At 52.9% G+C, this 6,000-nt stretch overlaps 1 protein-coding gene across 1 annotated transcript in view; it reads left to right on the top strand.

The window, feature by feature from the left end:
- Positions 1–404: 404 nt before the first annotated feature.
- The window catches only part of SLC6A17 (solute carrier family 6 member 17), a 51,754-nt gene continuing 46,158 nt past the window's right edge, over positions 405–6,000 (top strand). The window contains exon 1 of the mRNA XM_005542424.4: positions 405–745. The gene's annotated coding sequence lies outside the window, so the exon portion shown is untranslated. The remainder of the gene's footprint in view (positions 746–6,000) is intronic.

Raw genomic sequence — 6,000 nt, 5'->3', positions numbered from 1 at the left:
TGGAAATGTCCAGGGCAGGGGAAATGACCACATGAATTGAGATTGAGTTCATGAAGGAAGGCCGAAAGAGGTGAGTCTGAAAAGAACAAAGTGAGGCCCAGGGTCCAGGAGGGCTTTAACCATTGGGACCCCATTCCCATCCCAGGGCAGAAGCCCTGGCGAGGGCTCCAGGGTCTGCATCTCCTGATGAGTGGCCTCAAGAAGCTAAGCCCCCTGGCAACTCCCTCTCCCGCCCCCCGCCCACCCTCTCCGCCTACGTCGGCCATCAGAGCCTCGGTAGCTGCCCGAGAGCCTCGCATTGACGCGGGCCCGCGCGTGAGTCAAGCCTGCGTCACGGCGCCCCGCCGCCAGGGTGGCCTTTCGGAAAGCGAGGGAACAGTGCGCGCAGCGCTCCGCCCAGCTCCGTTCCGCTCCGCAGAGCCGGCGCGGGCAGGGCGCAGGGAGGGCGGCACTCGGCCCCAGTTTTCGCAGCCCCGCGTGCTCTCTGCCGTGGGACCTGGGTCCCCGCGCCGCTCCCCTGAGCCCTGAGCGCGCGGCAGGCGGGTGCCGGGTTGGGACTGGCGGTGAGACAGGGAGTGAGGAGCGAGCGGAGTCGCGTGCGCCGCCGCGCAGCTCCGTGTCGCCCCAGCCCCAGCCGGGGGCCTGTGGCCCGCGGGAGGAGCTGTGCGTCCGCGACCTGTCGGGGACCGCAGCTGCTCTGTCGGAGTGCACGGGCCGAGTCTGCGCGACTACCCACGCGTGACAGGTGAGTCGCTGGCCGCGCCCCGCCTGGCTTTACCGGGCCGGCCACTGCAACTTTCCCTGTTCTGGCCCCGCCCCAGTCAGGGAGGGCTGAGAACCAAGGTGCGAGGCGGCGCTGCCCGGGTATCCGCCCGACCCTGCGCTGGTCCCGGGCTCCTCTCGCCGCTCCAGCCGCGGTTGCCTGGCGACGGAGCCCCGGGGCCCGCTCTCCTTCGCGCATCGGGGTGCCCGGCGGCGCACGCAGGGGTTGGACACCAGGCTTCAGCTTCTGGTGCTCAGAAGGGCCCAAGAACTCTGGAGGAAATTGGGCTGACCTGCGGAGGCAACCGCCCGCGGAGAACCGGGAGGGGGCCTGCCCAGCCCATCCACGGCTTGAAACTGCGCGCCCTGGGCGCAATTCCATTGGGAGCCTCCTTCGCAGCTGGAGACCACCAGCCCCAGCCGCTCGGCCTCAGGCCTGTGACCTTGACAGTAACATTGGCAAGCGAAGCAGAACTCTCACGTCCGAGATGAATATTTAATTCTCAGTCCTGGGGCTGGTCCTCGCTGGATTCGGAGCTAGCAGAGAGCCCTTCCTCCCTCGTGGGAAGCGCATCTGGGGAACAGAATGGCTGAGACAGGGGACGTGCGTGGGGTGCCCATCTGGAGGGGGCGCCGTCCTGGCCGGGCGAGAGGCCTCTGCTGCATTTGTGCCTGTGTGTGCCGTGTTCTGAAGCGATGCTGAATGCTCGCAGTACTACAGGGAGGGCCGCTCCCCCAGGGGCGCGGCCGCCTTGGAAAGAAGCGTAATGTTTCCTTTTAAAGCCCAGACAGCCCTGTCAGAAATCAAGTTCAGAAATCCCAAGGCCATTCACCTTACAGGACCTAGGCCCTGTCAAGTTGGCTTTAGAAAATATTTTTTGATCCCATTCCTCTCTCCTTTTTTTTTTTTTTCTTTTCAGAAATACTTTAACAGGCGTTTTGGATTAGGAGATTTCTAACCAGAGCTACCTTTGGGGCAATTCAGCTGTAAACTTGAGGCAGGTGGGGGTGGGTTGGGGAGACAGGGAAGTGGTAATGAGAAAGAAGATTCTTTTCCGGGCATTGTCCTTGTTAGCAGGAACTTCAGGAACAAAGACAATCCTGTAATGGCTCCAAAAAAATTCAACCAAAAGTTTAGTTAGCGCCTGTTAAGGCCTTGCTGGACACGCTCACTTATGTCTGGAGAACAAGGTCAGAGTGTGTTGAGGTTTACAGTGGGGAGTTCTTGTGTCTCGTTCTCTGCTTACGTTATCCCATGGCTCTGTGAGGCAGACCCATCACCTGGGCAGGAAGAGCTTTGAGGTCACACCTGATTGTCCTTGGCCATGGCCCATCCACGGGGACCATCAGAGGCTTTAGCTCCACTGCCGGATTTTTCTCTAATGGAACATCTGTGGCTAAGTAGGTGGTTGAGTTTCAGCGAATCCCTGCAGCTCAGCCTGGAGGGTGACTCAGTGCAGGAGGCAAATCATGCCCACCAGCTCTGATTGGAGTGAGTTTGTTTGGCCTGAGTCACACACAGAGTCGTGTGTCAGCTGTTTGTTAGTTGAATGGAGTTCTTTAGCAGGACTCGTGAGCAGGAATGACCTGAGCCCAAGTGTTTTGGGCAGAGGTGGGCAAGTCCTCTGAGGGAGCTAAGCACAGCTCTGGCTGCTGAGCAAGGGTCCTGGAGCTCTGACTCCATGGGAAGGTGAGCAGGGCCAGGCTGGTCTGGGCAGGGAGATGGGGAGAGGTGAAGGGAAGGGTGAGGAAAGGCTCTGTGATTGTGGTCAAAACTGGGCCCAGTGTTCTGCCATGTGCCAGTGGGGTGACCTTGGGCAAGTCACTTCACCTCGGGAGTCTCAGTTTCCTCAGTTGTAAAACAGGGATGCCTGTGATATTATTTCTGCCGGCTTATTTTGAGCCAGGTGCTAGACACAGCAGGTGCTCATTAGATGTTACTTCCCCATCCCTTCCCTTACGGGCCTTAACCAGAGGCAGTTCTTTCTCTCATTGCCCCTGCTCCATCATGAAAGGGGATGTGGGGAGACATGAAGGTTCCGTGCTTCCCATGTGATTAAGAAGGACCCATAACTCAGCTTCACATAGACCTGTTTCCAACCCTCAAGTCTCCCCATGAGACCCTAAATTGGGAAGCCTGATTAAGAGCAGGATTAGTGTTGGGGTAGGGGTGGGGTTCAGCTGTGCTGGGTCTGCTGGCTGCTCTTGGCCACCTGCAACAGCTCTCGGGTGACTCCAGCACAGACCTTGACTCCTTGGGGTTGTTTCTGACTGTGGCCTGGTCCCAAGCTGCTGCACCTGCTGGGTGGACTTCAGGAGTCATTTCTCTTTGTTCAGGTCTTGCCATCCTCCTCCCCACCCATTATATCCATAAAGAATTGAAAGTTACAAGAGAACTGTTCAGGAGAGCTGAGGCTGGCCTCTCCTGGAGAGGAAAGTGAGGTATGTGACTCCTGTTTTCCTGAAGGACCCTGAGTCCCTAGTTTTCTCTGTCTGTAAAATGTCCAGATTTGGTGCTGAGCTAAGATGTGTGTGCCTTAAGAGTGAAGGAAAAAAGGGGATCCCCACTGCAGCAAGAAAGAAGCCATGCTGGGTCAGGGGACTCCAATCTGCTACTGGCAATGTGTGTGTGTGTGCGCGCGCGTGTGCACGCGCGCACTCGCGTGCACGTGCATTGCATTCACCATTCATTCTGGAGCCAATGCCCTCCGCATTGGATCCAGGAGCAAATTCCAAGGATGACGGAAACAGAGATGAGAAGATTCCAGAGAAGCAGGTTCCTTCTGCCTGTATACCCTCCCTTCCTTTATACTCCTTTTCTGTCCAGGTTTGCTGCAGCAGGACAATTCATCATTAATCCCTTTAAAGCTGCTAAGATAAGCAGCAGAATAGTTTGAAGGGAAGATGGATTTAAGCTTTTTTGCTAGAACTAGCTCTGAGTTATCACTCGCTCCCAGGCTGAGCTACAAGAAGTCCTCACAGCCAAACATCTGGAGCACCAGGATGGGGGAAAAAACCTGTCACCTCAGCCCCTGTGTTTCCCTTCCCTGACTGATGTTGCTGGCTGCCAGAGGTCAGAAGCACAGTGCCATAGGTAGAACTGATTGCTAGAGCACTATCCCAAACTCAAGTGGGGCAGTGATCTGTGAGGAAATGCCTACTTTGCATGCTTTTAGGAGGGGCGAGTGCAATTCTGGATTCCAGTAGCTCACACTGTGCTTGGCACAAATTGATAATATCCAGTTGCTTATTGAGGCTTCTGTGCTGCGCTAAGTACTTTATTCCCAGACCATCTCATTTAATCTTCACTACAATCCCAGGAGACAGATATTGCTATCTCCAGTAAAATTTAAATTTAAGATTGTAAAATTTAAGGTTCAGAGAGGTTAAATGATTTGTTCAAGGTCACACAGGTAATGAGTGGCGACCAGAGAATTGGAACTCTATCAGTCCAAACTTCATGTTCCTAATCTGTATGTGATACTTTTCCACAATACATTCTTAATAAACGCTGACAACCTAGGCATTTACCCAAACAAGATTGTCTAGAGCTGTGGGTCCAGTTTTTTTTTTAAGTTAATGCCCCGGGAAAAGGGGAAATGGGCCTGTACTAATTGGAAATTGGTGGAAAACTAACATAACCAAATGTCCAAGGTTTGGGGAATATGGTATTTGGCTCCAGGTGGGTTGAAATCCAGAAAAAGATCCCAGGCTCCATCTTGGTGCTTTCTTGTCCTTTCCCTGTTCTTCTCTTCCTGACCTCTGCTGCCCTTGACTTCATTCCCTTAACATTTGTCCAAGCTAGGGGTTCGTGTGTAGACCAGTGAGAGGAGTCAGAGCCGGGTAGATGTTGCCCTGAGAATTTCTGCATATGCAGAATCAAGGACGGCCACTTGCTGATGGGAGCTTGGCAGGTCAAGTGTCTGCTGGAGAGTATATGCCAGGGATTTGTAGCCGTTTCTGGTGAGGCCCCAGACCCCAGAGAAAAACTGCGAACACTTCAAGGTTATTTACAGCAGCTGCTGGCAGGGCTGCTTGGGGAGATGCCACTTGCTTCTTCCTGGTCTTGTCCCATGGAGAGCCCACTTTCTCCTCACTCCAAAACTCTGCCACGCGTGTCCGTGGCCGTTCTGGGAAACATGGCACCTGATTCCTCCAGCTTCTCTGTCTCTTCTCTTTCTCTGAAAAATCGCCATCCCCAGAACAGGTCCATGCTGTCCTAGCCTGCCCATCATCTCCAAACCACCTGAGATCTCAGTGGGGAAGTTCCTGAAAGTGGATAACTGAATGTAAGTATTAATGTTCCTCACTGGCAGTGGACGAAGAGGACTTCCCAGAAACCCTTGCTTCATAGGCAGCCATTTTGTGGAGATAAGTCCGTTGATAATTCTCATTCTCTTCCTCCTCCTCCCATGAGTGATTCTTAAAACATTGCTCATTTATGGGCAAATCCAGTTTTTTTTTTTTAATATATAGTTAAACATTCAATATGTACAGAAAATTAACATGTGAGAACATAAGCTCAGATGCAATGTGAATTACTGTATACACTTAGTCTCATGTTCAGAACCAGGTGTGTTTTGTTAGAGAATAATTCTGGGTCAGGTGAGTCCTAGGCTTCCTGAGTCCCCAACTAGGGAGTTGAGGCACAAAGCCCTGTCCATTCTGTGTCCTCTTGTGGAGTGGGAGTGAGGCACATATAGAGTCAGGGGAGTGAGTACACCAGCTCACAGCTCATTAGCTGCAGTTGTCCCACTGAGCTGCCACTCTGCCTTCCCGAGCCTACCTAGCAGTTTATTTGAAGATAACAAGTTGCCTGTCACTGTATGCCATTGTTTCTAATTACTGGTTTAATTAGAATTTCTGCTGAATTCTGTGTACCACTAATTTACCACCTTCTATTTTGCTTACAAATGGAATTCACTGGTCCACACCCCAAAATTCTGCCAGTTACATTTTTCTTTAATTACAAGATTCCTGGGTTCCTGAGGCTTTGAATCCCACACCAGCTCTAAATGGGGCAGAAGCAATGTTTGCTAAAACTACCTTGCAAGAGGAATGAATAGTCACTCCATAGGGTGGTTAAAGAATGTACTGCCAAGTGAGTATTCATTGAGGACATGGGTCTCCCTTACTTTGCCCAGATCTAAAGGAAGAAGAGCAGATGTTCTGTACTGCGTGTGCAACCTGGGGCTGGCGCTCAGAATGACCGGGTGGGCGCTGTCCATGGTCCTGCCA

Source organism: Macaca fascicularis, chromosome 1 (assembly GCF_037993035.2).
Source record: "Macaca fascicularis isolate 582-1 chromosome 1, T2T-MFA8v1.1".
NCBI classification, from domain to species: Eukaryota; Metazoa; Chordata; class Mammalia; order Primates; family Cercopithecidae; genus Macaca; species Macaca fascicularis.
Note: the sequence above shows the minus strand (reverse complement) of the source record. Positions and strands in the feature narration are given on the sequence as shown.